The sequence below is a fragment of the Trichoplusia ni genome, chromosome 10 (assembly GCF_003590095.1).
Source record: "Trichoplusia ni isolate ovarian cell line Hi5 chromosome 10, tn1, whole genome shotgun sequence".
Taxonomy (NCBI): domain Eukaryota; kingdom Metazoa; phylum Arthropoda; class Insecta; order Lepidoptera; family Noctuidae; genus Trichoplusia; species Trichoplusia ni.
Window position 1 is genome coordinate 5,881,839 of NC_039487.1, and position 13,135 is coordinate 5,894,973.

Sequence of the window (13,135 nt, forward strand, 5' to 3'; positions counted from 1 at the left end):
AATTGCATTATTATGATGAAATGGAAGTTATAAACTTAAAACTAAAGCTGAAATGTAAATTTTACTAACGGCTAATAAATTAACCACACATTAGGTACACGCATAAGCTGTTTATTTCGCGAAAATCAGTTATAAATCAACTTAATCACCATAAACTTAATATTCACTTAGTAGAATGTAAACACAAATATTTATGGCCTTGTAAAACCCACTGTCTATAACAAGACAATTGTAAAAGCTGTCAACGTTATTCCAATAAAACAGAATTGTAAATCGTTGGTACAAAACCTAAACCCGCGACCTAGCTAGGGCATTGCTCTGATCAACTGAATTATAGATGCAATATCCTTTGAAAGATACAGTAATGAAGGCACGATACGAAATGTAATATCGAACGAGTAGCAATCCGTTGTAAATTTGATTGTAGATAGTAATGCAACGTGTACTAAGCCCGGGTAAGTTCAGCCTTTATCGAATGGAAAGCGTAGGCAAGAGACAAAGACCTCACATCTCGATTCTCGCAGAGCTCGGAAGTGTCCACTACAACACGTCGGATATTTTTACTATCGTTTATCTATCGCAGCGTACACTGCACTTCAATCAAAGATCCGAGGCCGCTCTAGGCCGACGCACTCGCCGACATAACACGTGCATTACTCACGAAATATTTTCATAAAACCGAACCAAACCAAACGCACCCGTCCTTTCCCCCCCGCGACCCCGCGCACCCAGTAAAACCAGTTCAGTTCGTGCCCGGCTGCCGTGCGCGTCGGTTGTTTCGCGGAGAGAGTGTATTCGCCGCGCTGTGTTACGAAAAAACATCTTTTGTACCAAAACCAAACCAGTGCTGTGGATTCCTATTATTATAGTGTTCTTGTGAGATTGTGCCATTTCATATTGTGATGTTGCCTGTACGAGATGTCATAGTGAAGGATTTCTCTTGAAAACTGTGGAACGGGTTCCGCCTGCCGCCGCCGGACGCCTTTTCTCTCCGATCTCGGGATATCATTAAGGTATTTATTGTTACACCGGCTCATTGTTGTAAGCAATTCTTTCTACGTCCCTCGTATAGAGTTAAATCGATAGTCTTGATTCGGTTTCGTATGCGAGTGAGGAAGCTCAGCGCGGTGTAATGCGTCGATATTGAATCGCAGATTGTGGATGGTGTTTGTGGATTTGCATTGTAGATGCGCGCGGCGTGCAATGTGCAGTAAACACAGTGGCCCTCGGAACGGGTTCGAGTCCAGCCGAGGCTCGAGTGGGCGAGTATTAATTAGGCGACTTGCTGTAACGGTACAACTTGATGGTACCGGCTCCACTTAACGATCATTGGATAACTTTTGTTGTTGGCTTTTCGTAGATTTGATTATAATTGTGTTAATAACATTTTATTATGGTCGAACGAACATTAAAAATAGTTACATCGACAGATCAAAATACCTAGATAAGATATGTTGTGATGATCGAGCTTTTTCAGTCGTAAGAAAGCTTATAACGGAATAATAACATTAATGGTATTAAAACTTCCAATTTACATCAATCGTTAAGAAAAACCTGTTTTCGTTCCAAGTGCTAGTATAGAACCAAATAGGCTTACAAAAACATTAAAACTTCGTTTAGTCTCCTTTACACGCCATTCTATAATAACTGTGCATCCAAACCCAAAGACGTTAGAATCACAACACGAAACCACTTCTCAGAATTCGTCGAAATGTGTTTTGTTGTAAGTTGGATTCATTCACCCGCCCGATAGATGGCGTAACTAGTCGCAAAACAATGAGCTTACACCACACCAGGCACGATCAAACGTTTTGGGGCGAATCTTTACTGCTAATTACACGAAACAACATAATAGATAGCTTTGTTAACCCGATTTCACTGAAACAAGCAATCACAAACATTTTGAACACTAATTTTCGTTACGGCATTAAAACGGCACGCAATTTACATCACAAACAACCCATTAAACTTTCCGTGAACAATAAATGATTGTTTAAACGAATTATGCAAAAATATGTATTGATAAAGTAGCGATTTTAATCTGCACATTTATTCACTTCGACCATGTTAACCGCCCCGTTTCGTGGTTAATACGTATTACACAACACAAGTCACTATCATCTTATATTCACTTTATTTATTAAAAAACGATAAAAATTACGTTTAAAACGGCGGGATTTTTTGACAGTTCATTCTAAAAAAGAAATTAAAAGAATGTAAATCGAGTGTTCAATTTAAAATCGGTAGGTAATAAGGAACTTCTCATTGTGGCTAAATTACAAAAGCAACAGTGGTTGAAAGTTCAGTTTTATTACCTGAATTTGAATACTTACATCGGATAACATAATTTTATAGACAATTTAAGGGTTACATTTACAAGACGATGCCGTTGATTTACTCGTAAAACAAGTCGTAAAAACAGTATTGATAGCAGTTATGTGCAAGATGGAGTTGTGGATAGTGCATTAAAAATAAATGTGTTATGTAGGTAACTTATTTAAATAGAAAAAGCTTTAGGTTAAGTGATACACGAAGTTAATAACTAACAAAAGAATACTTCTTCTGTATTTTTTTTTTAATAATTAGAAGTGTCTTCAAACCAATTAGGAACTATGGCTAAATAATGATCAACCTCACATTTCTTTATAATGCGTAAAAAAACAATACATTTGGTTTTATTACTGTTCATTTAGGGTGTTTGAACGCTCGTGTCACGGGATTTTCGAGTATGCCCTGGAGCGTTAATTTACCACAAAAAAAACTAAGCCCGGAAACGTGTGTGTCACATCGGTAGTTGTAGAACAGATGTTGACATGTGTGTCGCCTGGCTGTATGCTGCGCTGCCGTGAGCTAATTGACTTCGGAAAAAAACGTGAGCTCCGTTCCATACTTCGATTGAACATTTACGCGGGAAATGTCTAGGTACGATTGATGTGGCTTGAAGCTTTTATTTCTCGGAACTGTTTTCGATAATTGTCGATTTAAAAAATGCTGCCGTTCTGCCAGAATATGTAAGTTGTGCGTTTTTGTTAACTAGTCCATTAGGCGGGCTGAATAATGCTAACACATTGTTTTTTTAAGCCCACTGCACAGATTAAATATTCTTACCATTATTATAACCTAAATCTTTTCTTAACAATCTAATGAAGCGTCGTAGACGTGCTAAAATTTACGGCTGTTCAATTTGGGTAGGTTTTTGATTTATAAGATTTTTCTCTGCCAAGTTGACTGAATCTAAATTACAGTGGCGTCTAGCGGTCGAAAGAGGGCGAAATTAAACGTTTCTTTCTACGTATGTTAGTCATGCAATCAATTTTTTGTGTCATAAAATAAATTTAATTTTGTCCATTGTACCCCAACATAATAAAATAATTGTAGATGTTAAAAGCGGTTACTAATAATGATCTGAAAACTCTAATAACGAAAATAGCTTAATATACCTATGGAATCATATTTCATACTTAGTCAACAACTTAAAATTAATATAATCATTAAATATTCTTGTCTTAAAGTTCAATGTTATTTTGGACCAAAGTGCTCACAACTAAGTTATCATAGAAACCTATTTTTGAACTTAACAAAGTTGTGTATGACGTCAAACATCAAAAAGTAAAAAACAACTCGTAATATCGATACGCGACGTCGTCTTATCAGTCGACTCGTCCCTATAATGTACAAAAATAAAGTCTGAAGGCGCGTGGGCACTTACAAACAAGATCTAAATAAACCATCTTATCTTACCATTTAACCGTAAAAAATTCTGGCCCATCGCGTACCGTTACGTGGTCAGTATAACCATAGATAATAAGACTGTCTCCGCCATATTTGATCTTGATGGATTAATTAAATTTGACAGGCCATTGTGACATGGCATCATAAGAATTACTGTTAGTGCGCGCAATGAGTTGTAATCTCGTCGTGTGTCGTTTGCTAAGTTTTATGGAGTTACATCAATCATTCAAACGTGTTTGGAGTCAAGTCTGATCGGTTTGCGTGATCGGAATCGATGGACAGTTCACATCAAACGGTTCTCTAATGATTTAAGATGGCCACCGCTGTCAAATGCGACTTGTAACATTCAAATTCAGAAATGAAATGTGTAAAATATGGTTTAGGAACTTTTATTATTGTAGTCTCAATTAAAGTTATTGATATGTCACTAATACGCAGCTGAGATGCCTATGATATTAATTTACTTGTATGTTTGTCCAAGCTTAGTTCTCGATCAAGCAGCCATGTGTAAAAACACAAATACCTTCTAAATTACGCCATAAGACTACAATAAAATATCAAATTCACATAACAGTGTGTAAAATAAGATGATTAGGTACATCCATATTCCATGCGTTGATTAAATCATTAAGATAAAAGCAAAATACAACAAACAATCTGTCACTTGTTGGTTTAACTCCATTACTTACCATAACGTGTATTTATTCCATAGGTTATCCTTTAAAACGTCTTTGAAATATGAAAGCTTTTAAACCAAAAAGTTAACGGTCATTTGTAGGCTCAAAAGAATCGTTAACTGTACTGTGAAGACTAGTTAGTTTTAACATTGGGTTTGACTCATCAACCTTTTTAGTTTCTGACAATATTGACGGCACTTAAAGCAAATCGGTTTAAGCTTTTTCGAAATATGTTGTATCCTACTTATTGTTAATGTTTCAAAAGAATAAAAAGTCAAATATTTGGTAAATGTTTTGGTACCATATTTGGTGCAGGTAAAATAGCTTAAAAACCACGTTTAATTCTTGTTTGAATCTGGGTTTAATGTATGTATAATATTTCGCTATTTTTAGCATAATAATTGTTAACACCAAATATTGTACGATTAGTTGGAAATAATACTTAATTCCTAACTTTCTAAATTAATTACGGCATTAGAAGCAATGCTTAAACAATAAAGTTTGTTTATCTAAAATTGTAAACGGATATCTATAAATAGCACTGTAAAAGAAATGTAGGTAATTATTTTAATACCGAATCAACTTTACTTTTCAACCTGTTTGCTAATTAATTGTTTATCATTTAAACATTTAATTATCTCGAACTTGCGAAGTTTTAGAATTTCTCCGTTGAAGTAACTGCTAATCAAAATTTGGAACTCATTAATAGCTAATTTTGAAAGGTCATGTTACCTAATTTTCAGGTTTTTTGACACATGTAGTTTCATTAAAAAAATTACGCAATAAATGAAATTTATTCACCACTAAGAAACAGCAGGAAAATATCGTAAGTAAACCTGGATACCTCAGTACTAGAATTAGGTAATATCGAAGAAGCCAAATTTGCAAGCATGGTTATCAACCACATAGTTATTTATTCCGTGTACATATTCTCAAGAAAATTGTCATGTTTACGTATTTTGTTATTAATGTTTTTTCGACAAGTTTTATGTCACAAAACATCAATAAAGATGCCGTAAGATGTTAGTAATTAAGTAAATGCCCACTAAAAGCATTTCGTTTTTTACTAGATTCGTCTTTTTGATGTCCCCTTAGTTTTACAGTTATTTCATATGCGGGCGTTAAATCCATGCCATTTAAACAAAATCGTGCATAACTTTTATTTTCAAAGAGATTTAATTTTAACTAAGACATAAAAATAAAAGTCCCCTTTATAGATCTTTTTAATAAAAGTATTTAACCACTAATGGCACTCGATGGCGATTCAGAAACTTTGAAACTGGTGCTGGAGAAACTATTTTAAAACTACACGTATTACATTGAATTATTTTCAACATTCATTTGAACGGTCTTGGTCGTGTTCTGGTGTAGAATTACCTAATAGCTTAGGTTATACCTTCGATTACTTTAGCAATCAACATTATAATGGCGGAGTCATTAAATCACTTGGATGTCGCTGCGAGCGACGCGCAAACTTGTTTAAGCCCCGTCAACTATACTTAACTGCGTTACCTACACTCGAACCAAAGTTATAGCAGAGTGAACAGCTGTTTATTTTTTGTTTTTCCCACCTTCAGATGTTAAGAACAGTAATCCTAGGAGTTTCGCTACATTTTATTGTTTTATTACGCTCGGGTTCTGCCGAAGCGCGTAAGGAAGTTACGTGCATTACGGGATAGCCCCAAGGCGAAATGGTTATAAGAAAACTATTTTACCGTCTCACTGGCGAGCCCTCGAAATAATTCCAGTTGCCGTTACTATCTCAAGTTGAAACTTTATTGTGAACCGCAATTGTTCCGGAATTATAGACTTTCGGTCATACGAATCTATTGTCAATCAATCCGCTAACACTGTTGTATGATAAACCGGTCATAAAAAGAGCGAGAATTGTTAGAACTCGGTTGTGTAGGCCATAAGCTGATGAGATTACAGAACAAAAAGCGAGCTTTTCAATCTAGCAATCAGCTGAACAAACGATCGATTTATGTAACGCCGCTTTACGAGTTGCTCCCTACCAAAATTCTACAGTAACAAGCCGACGATTTTGCGCGCCCAGAAACCTGCAACGTACTGAGTTTTCCCTTTATAAATTCTGCGGGATTTGCGTGTAGAAGGAGAAATGTAACGATAACAGCGACAGGATCATTCATTTATGTTAGATTACAGAATGGTGGTGAGTCTCGCTAGGGTTTTACGAGTTTCGTATGACTCCCGAATCGGCTCCGCGGCAGTTCCACAGAACTCATTTGAGAAGTTTGGCGTCATCAAAAGTGGAAATCCGTGCGCCGTAAGACCGCGATTCCCTTGCTACCACTCGTATTAAACGTATAAAAACTGTAGTTACACCGAATCTATGAATAAGGTTTTCATTAAAACTGAAATTGTTACTTCGATATGTAATTCGATAAAATATAAAGTCACAACATTGACGTGACCTTTTCTTTATGGAATTATAGCCCCATTTAGTTGTGTTAAGGTATATTGAAGCCGACGTCACTCATAAAATCCTATAAAGAGTCATCAGGCCATAATAACATTAGGATATTTCAAAAGTGTCGCACACACTCGGAACCCTTGTAATACCACTGTCAACGCTAGTAATAACATCAGGTAAAAATTGGATGCCGAACTTGTCCCTTCGCATCGGGACAGGGATATCGGTTCTCTCTTTCATTAATTGGTGAGAGAGGACAGAATAACTCGATGCCGAGAAAGCCGAAACAGATGGATCACGAAGCATTTGTCATTTAAAAACGTTCGGCTGGAATCCAAACGCTCGGGCCAGCGATAAAAATTAGGCGCGCCTAAAATAATTGAACTCTTTTATTTGGGTCGTAACTCGGAACATTTGAGATACTTTGAACGCAATCAAGTTCGCCTCCACTGCTTCGGAGTTAAATTGAGACATTGAATGTTTGCCATTTTCTTTTCCCTCCAATTTCGCGCCAATAGCAAAAGTAAAAAGGTTTGCCGATACCACCAACATGGAAGGCGATATACGACCTAGCCGGAGAGAACCATTTCCTTTAATGTTTTCATGAGTCTCGAGAACTAAAGAGCGTGTAACAACGTATCTGTTCCTTGCCTTTTAATAGCCCAAGAGCGAACAAACTGCCAAGTATTAAGTTTTATCAACCATCTGCACGAATGTCACGTCTTTATTACTACTTATTCTTTGTCCTCATGAATGCAGCGGCCGCGGGACAGGGACGGCGCGATACGCGCATCCCGCTCCAGTCTTGTGGTTTTTGCCGCGCATGAAAAGGTAGGGAAACGAGCGTCCCTTTCGGGCATAGGTGTTCAATTCAATAAAAAATGGCGTACCTGAACCGGTCCCCTGACATGTTTATACATTTTTCTTACTGTTGTGTGGAGGATTTTTTTGTTACGTATTTTCGATTGAGATTGAATCCGGAGCGTTATTAAAAAAGTTCGTGGCGTAATTCTCGCGGTGATTTTTACACTGTGCTCGCTGATTTTAGCAAATTCTCATTTTGTTTTATCGCGGATCGAGAATCGTTGTGACTTTGATTTATGACCTGAGTATTTACGTCACGTGTTGGACAGGATTTAAATTTGATGTTATTAGTGTGGGTCTTGGTACCTGCTAATTAAATATTAATTTATTCTGTAAAAAAGGGTCCCGCGGCCGGCCAGGTTATGTTCTATAAATCTTGCATGTTGTGAATATCAGTTTTACATAACGTTGTTATTCAAAACTCGGATGTTTTGAAGGCTTCGCAAATAAAACATATGACTAGGCGACCTTGACAGCCGAACCTACATTAAATATTAATTTTACTATTGTGAAGCTTTGTTATTTAATCATTACAACCAGAAACCAGTAGTTAAGATTAACCGAAACATTGGGTTATGTTATTATTCCCTGTGTAAATGGATAGAGGGTAGCTAGTTATTTATTAACCAAGGGACTGCCTTGTTCTGTTTCAGCACACATCTATGATTTTTATTAACTCGTTCGTAAATAAGAATTGTATTTTACGAACCAATATACAGAATACTAACTAAATAATGAGATAAACTTTCGTGTCTTATATAAAACAATTTAAAGTGAACAAGCTGTTTATTTCCCAAAGACAATTTGCGAATAATCCCAAACAGCCAAAAGCTAATGCAATAAAAACAAAGTATCCGAACTCAATCGGATCGTTTGTCTATGCTCGCAATTTAAAAAATAAAAATCCAATATGGCGGGTGCTAGCACTCACAACTGAGTCAGCGCACCTTCACGATCGCCCGTTGCTTTGTCCCGATGCCTTTTGCTAAGCGATTCTTACCTCCATTTTATCTTTTCGAAAGCATTGGCGCCAAACTAGTCGACAAAAAATCCGATGTACGATAATATCTACGTTTTATGTATCTTTACTGGAATCTTTGATATCGGATCAGTCTGCATGTAATTACTGTACTTAATAGATATTTTATATCTTATAAAAATAGTACTTGCCTATTGCTTTAAAACAAATTGATGACGAATAAGTAACTTGATTCACTGCTAATATTGTGTAAGTCCTATCTAGAATGTGCTTACACAGTCATTGAACTATACGCCTACTTCAAGAAATTTCCATTATTCATAAGAAATCAGTTTCGTTATAATGCAAGTACTTATCAAGTTAAAACAACTTTATCACAAAATAAAAAAAGTAAGGCTTTGAAAGTAATCATTGCAACTTGTCCCACAGTTTACGAAATTCAAATAAAGAATGCGAATTGTTAAAGACCGTGTAAAAAGTCAGCAAGCTGCTACCATAGACAATTCGTTTCGACCTATTTGAATACTTTGTCCGTCTTTCCACACACTCTGAACAATTGCTCTACCGTATTATTCTATTCACAAAGGCCTGGGTTCGATTCTTAGATAAGACATTCTCCTTTCTATTATCTGGCTCCGCACTTAAGTATTGCGTGTACTTAACATATTATACACGTTTATTCTGGTGCTGGTTTGATGAGACTTGAAGTCATTATTTCGTAGCGTAAAATAGTGTTTTTATTACTAAATTAGGCATACTAAATTTGCCTCTAAGCAACGCCTTGAAGCAGGTTAAATGCTTTAAATTGAGTTACCATCGCTATGTTTATCTTAATTTCTGAACTATTCTATTCCAGATTTCTAGTACCTAGGCCAAAGCAAAAAAAAAAAAGATTTGACATTTCACGTAAAACTTTTCTAACCTACAAAATCTGGTACAAACTAAACAAAAATAAATTATATTAAATACGTATAACTCAATAACAAGATCCAATTGTGATAAAATATCCAAAAACTTATACAAACACGTAGGCAACCATTTTAAATCACATTCGTCCCAAGTTGATAACTCGTAAATTGGATACTATATTTTCATAACATTGAACTTTGACATTAACACTTGACTTCTGTTATGAGGGCGATATAGCTTTCAAATATTATGTTAATTATGCTATTATGTCAAGTATATTAGATACAACATATTAATAAAGAATAAACGGCTCTTGATTGTACTTGGTGATAAAAAGTTGTCATTTTTAAGCTTTAATTTTTATGAGGTAATATTCAAAATTGCGCTGTCAACTGCCGTTCCTGTACCAAGATCTCTTAAACCAGAAGTATTGCTCTGTGGAAACGAGACAGCTCTGTACACCTAACGTAGCTTTGTCTCGCTCGCATTTTACCGACAATCCTTTTTATAGGGCTCATTATAATGGTATAGATAAGCTTATCAATAAGTACTTAGTTAGAAATACGAATATTAAAATCTATCACAGATAAGAGAATATTGTTTACTATTTGATAAGATTGTAACTTGAACTTTTATTATCAATTTCGTTACCGTTATTTTATTATATCTGACAGGTATTGAGTGTTACAATCTAAATGAAAAATGTGAAATTAATTGTAATATCTTTCGCCTAAAAAGGTGCTTTTTGGAGTTAAATAAAAAGTCCTATTAGATTTTATATTCCGGTTTTTCAAACTAAAATAAGTACGAAAAAATCATGCCATTTTTGTCAATCATTTATCCTGTATGTAAGACTTTGTTTTGATATGAACTACGACTCAGATTTTGAATTTTAAAAACTAAATTTCTTAAAATTCGCTTTATATTAACACGCATCGCTCTCCACAAAACACCACCAAATGTAACTCTTTCACCTTTGTCATTCGAACATCACAATTTAATTGTACCTTCTATACTTATTAATAGTTCCTATATCAGTCGCATATATTATAGACAAAACAGATATTTAAAACTCCAATTATAATTACTTTATAAATTATCCTGTATGACGTCTTAGGTCAACCTTGACTTCTGTTTCCCCATTTAAACGTATCTATACAAATTAAAGTCTTTAACCTTGAACTAGTATACACAGAACCGATTTTGAAAATACTTTTTTGAATAGACAGCCACGTTATGTGCGAGTGTTATTGATTGAAATAACAAGAAAAATATCGCCCAATGAACAAAATTTGTACTTAAATTTATATTTATAAATAGGTATGTGCATGTTGATATGCATGTACGTTGAATACAATGCTGTATTGTATATGAGTCATGTTGACATTTAGATATGCAAGCAGAAATGTATTATTGTTTGTTATTCTATTAGTCTTTGTTATAGTTATTGGCACTCAAGTATACTCAAGATGTGAAGAGGAAGATGTTATTTATCGCAAAAGAATTTGTTTATTTGTGGTTGGAATTTCGTTATTTTATACCTGGCTGTCTAGGAAATAGACGGGGCTTGTCACAATGCAAAAAAGGATAAAAATCAATGTCAAGTTTTCTAATTTAGTATATGAAAGTTATGTATAATAATGTAATTTTATTCGCGTAACCAACAAAATTCAAAGTACGTATATATTAAACCGTATTTTTTGTTTTCTTTTTTAATATGTTTAAATAAAAATTCGAAATTCAAAAACCCATGTGCCAGTTCTTTTCTTAAACGTGTGACTTGACAGTCAATTCGTCATAATGAATGACATTTTAAGATAACATTCATTCGGATCGTGTTTCACACTTTATCCAATAATTCGTATCATTATATCACTCACTCTCTCACTCATTCGGTCGTTGCAAAGAACGTTGAGTCATTGTATATGTAACAATGAGATCATCCATAATTTGTATGACTTACGTACTACAATCTAAATATCATAAGACGCGATTAAATTTAAGTTACAAGAGTTTATTTTAAGCAGCCACGTAAAGCAAGGATAAATATAGACTATTGAATTAATAAGCAGTCAAATAACAGGGCAATAGCAATATGACGTCCGTAGTTTTTATAATTGGTGCTGTGCTTCGGCTGAATGTTCAATGCCTTAGCTTGTAGGCACGGGAATAAACACCATGCAGCCGATTAACAAAACAAAAATGTAAGTTAACAAAAAAGGTTGTTGTTATGCAAATTATTTTTCCATAATCTGTTTTACATCTAAATGTGTCACACCATTCAAATGTTATATTTCTCAATCGTCAATTGTTATGGAGATTTCGTCTTTGGGTAAATATAATGTAATGTGTGACAATATAGCTCACGCTGTTTGTAGTTAAATGAATGTTGCTTAATGCTATGATTTTGTATTATTTAAGTCGATAGATATTACCATAAATACACTCTTTTCGATTTAATTTGCTTTATGTTTTGGAGTCAATGCGTTGAATTTACAATTATTTTGTCAGTAATACAATCTCGAAATTGTGTATTTTTATGTAGATACGGTATAAAGTGGTACCTATGTTTGCATAAACATAATGAAACAATCCCAAATAATATATAAATTAAGCAAACAATTATAAATAATCAGCGAAAACTCTTTAATAAAGAGGATCATAATTAATTGCACAACTAATTGAATTACATTAATTTGTAAATGCATACCGTAATCTAGACGGCAGAACAATTATAAGGGACTTAGGCTATTTATTGCTATTCTAGAGTAGATTCCATTCCTCACCCTGTGAAATACCAGGAGAACTTTCACAAAGTTCAACCAAAGTACCACTAAATAGCGCCCGTCTCGTTTTCTCATCGCTATTCCTTCGAGCGGAAAAGAGAAGGGTATAGTGGGCATAATTCACGCAGCTTTTAGTGAAGTAGTCGTAAATCTTTGTAGTCTTGCATTGATCGTTTGCGCCGACGCAAAAAGATATGCCGCTGTCTTTAGATAAGATTGACAAGGAAACCGTTGAGGTTGTCTATGGCTTGCTTTGAATATTTCTGGTATGTTCTGTTTTTTAAATTAGAATTGTAGACGAAATTAAGTTCTATGCCTTATGACAGGTAGGCGTTCCATTTTTCAAATTAGGAACTTTAAAGTAGATGAAGTAACATTTTCTATTTAAAAAAGAATGATTTTATTTTTAAATTAACGATCTTTTTTCTAGAGTACCTATTAGTAGGACATGAAGCTAAAATTTGAATCGATTACAAAACATGTGTATCAAATTGAAAGGTGTCGAAATCTAACCGGTGCCGTGGGCAGATTTGGAAATTAGGTCAAACGTGCTATTTCGCCCTTCCTATCTACACTGCACGGATCTGCCAAATATGCCAATAAATCTGATAAGTACTTGTAACTAGTAATAATATTAGTTTCGATACTAAAAACCAGTTTTACTGATAAACATTCTCAGGTATTTTGCATAAAATATTTGTGTCTAGTGCCGTTTTGTTTTCCGGGATCGGACGCCATTTTGTTGTATCATGGC

General features: G+C 34.8%; 1 protein-coding gene across 11 annotated transcripts in view; it reads left to right on the forward strand.

Annotated features, from left to right (window-relative positions):
• Window positions 1-313: 313 nt before the first annotated feature.
• Window positions 314-13,135, forward strand: part of LOC113498009 (latrophilin Cirl) — a 292,737-nt gene continuing 279,915 nt past the window's right edge. For 4 of the 11 annotated variants that reach the window (XM_026877874.1, XM_026877876.1, XM_026877878.1 and 1 more), the window contains exon 1: window positions 315-1,013. The gene's annotated coding sequence lies outside the window, so the exon portion shown is untranslated. Of the gene's footprint in view, window positions 1,014-13,135 lie in introns of all 11 variants that reach the window. The other 7 variants (XM_026877873.1, XM_026877881.1, XM_026877885.1 and 4 more) reach the window with 4 other exon arrangements.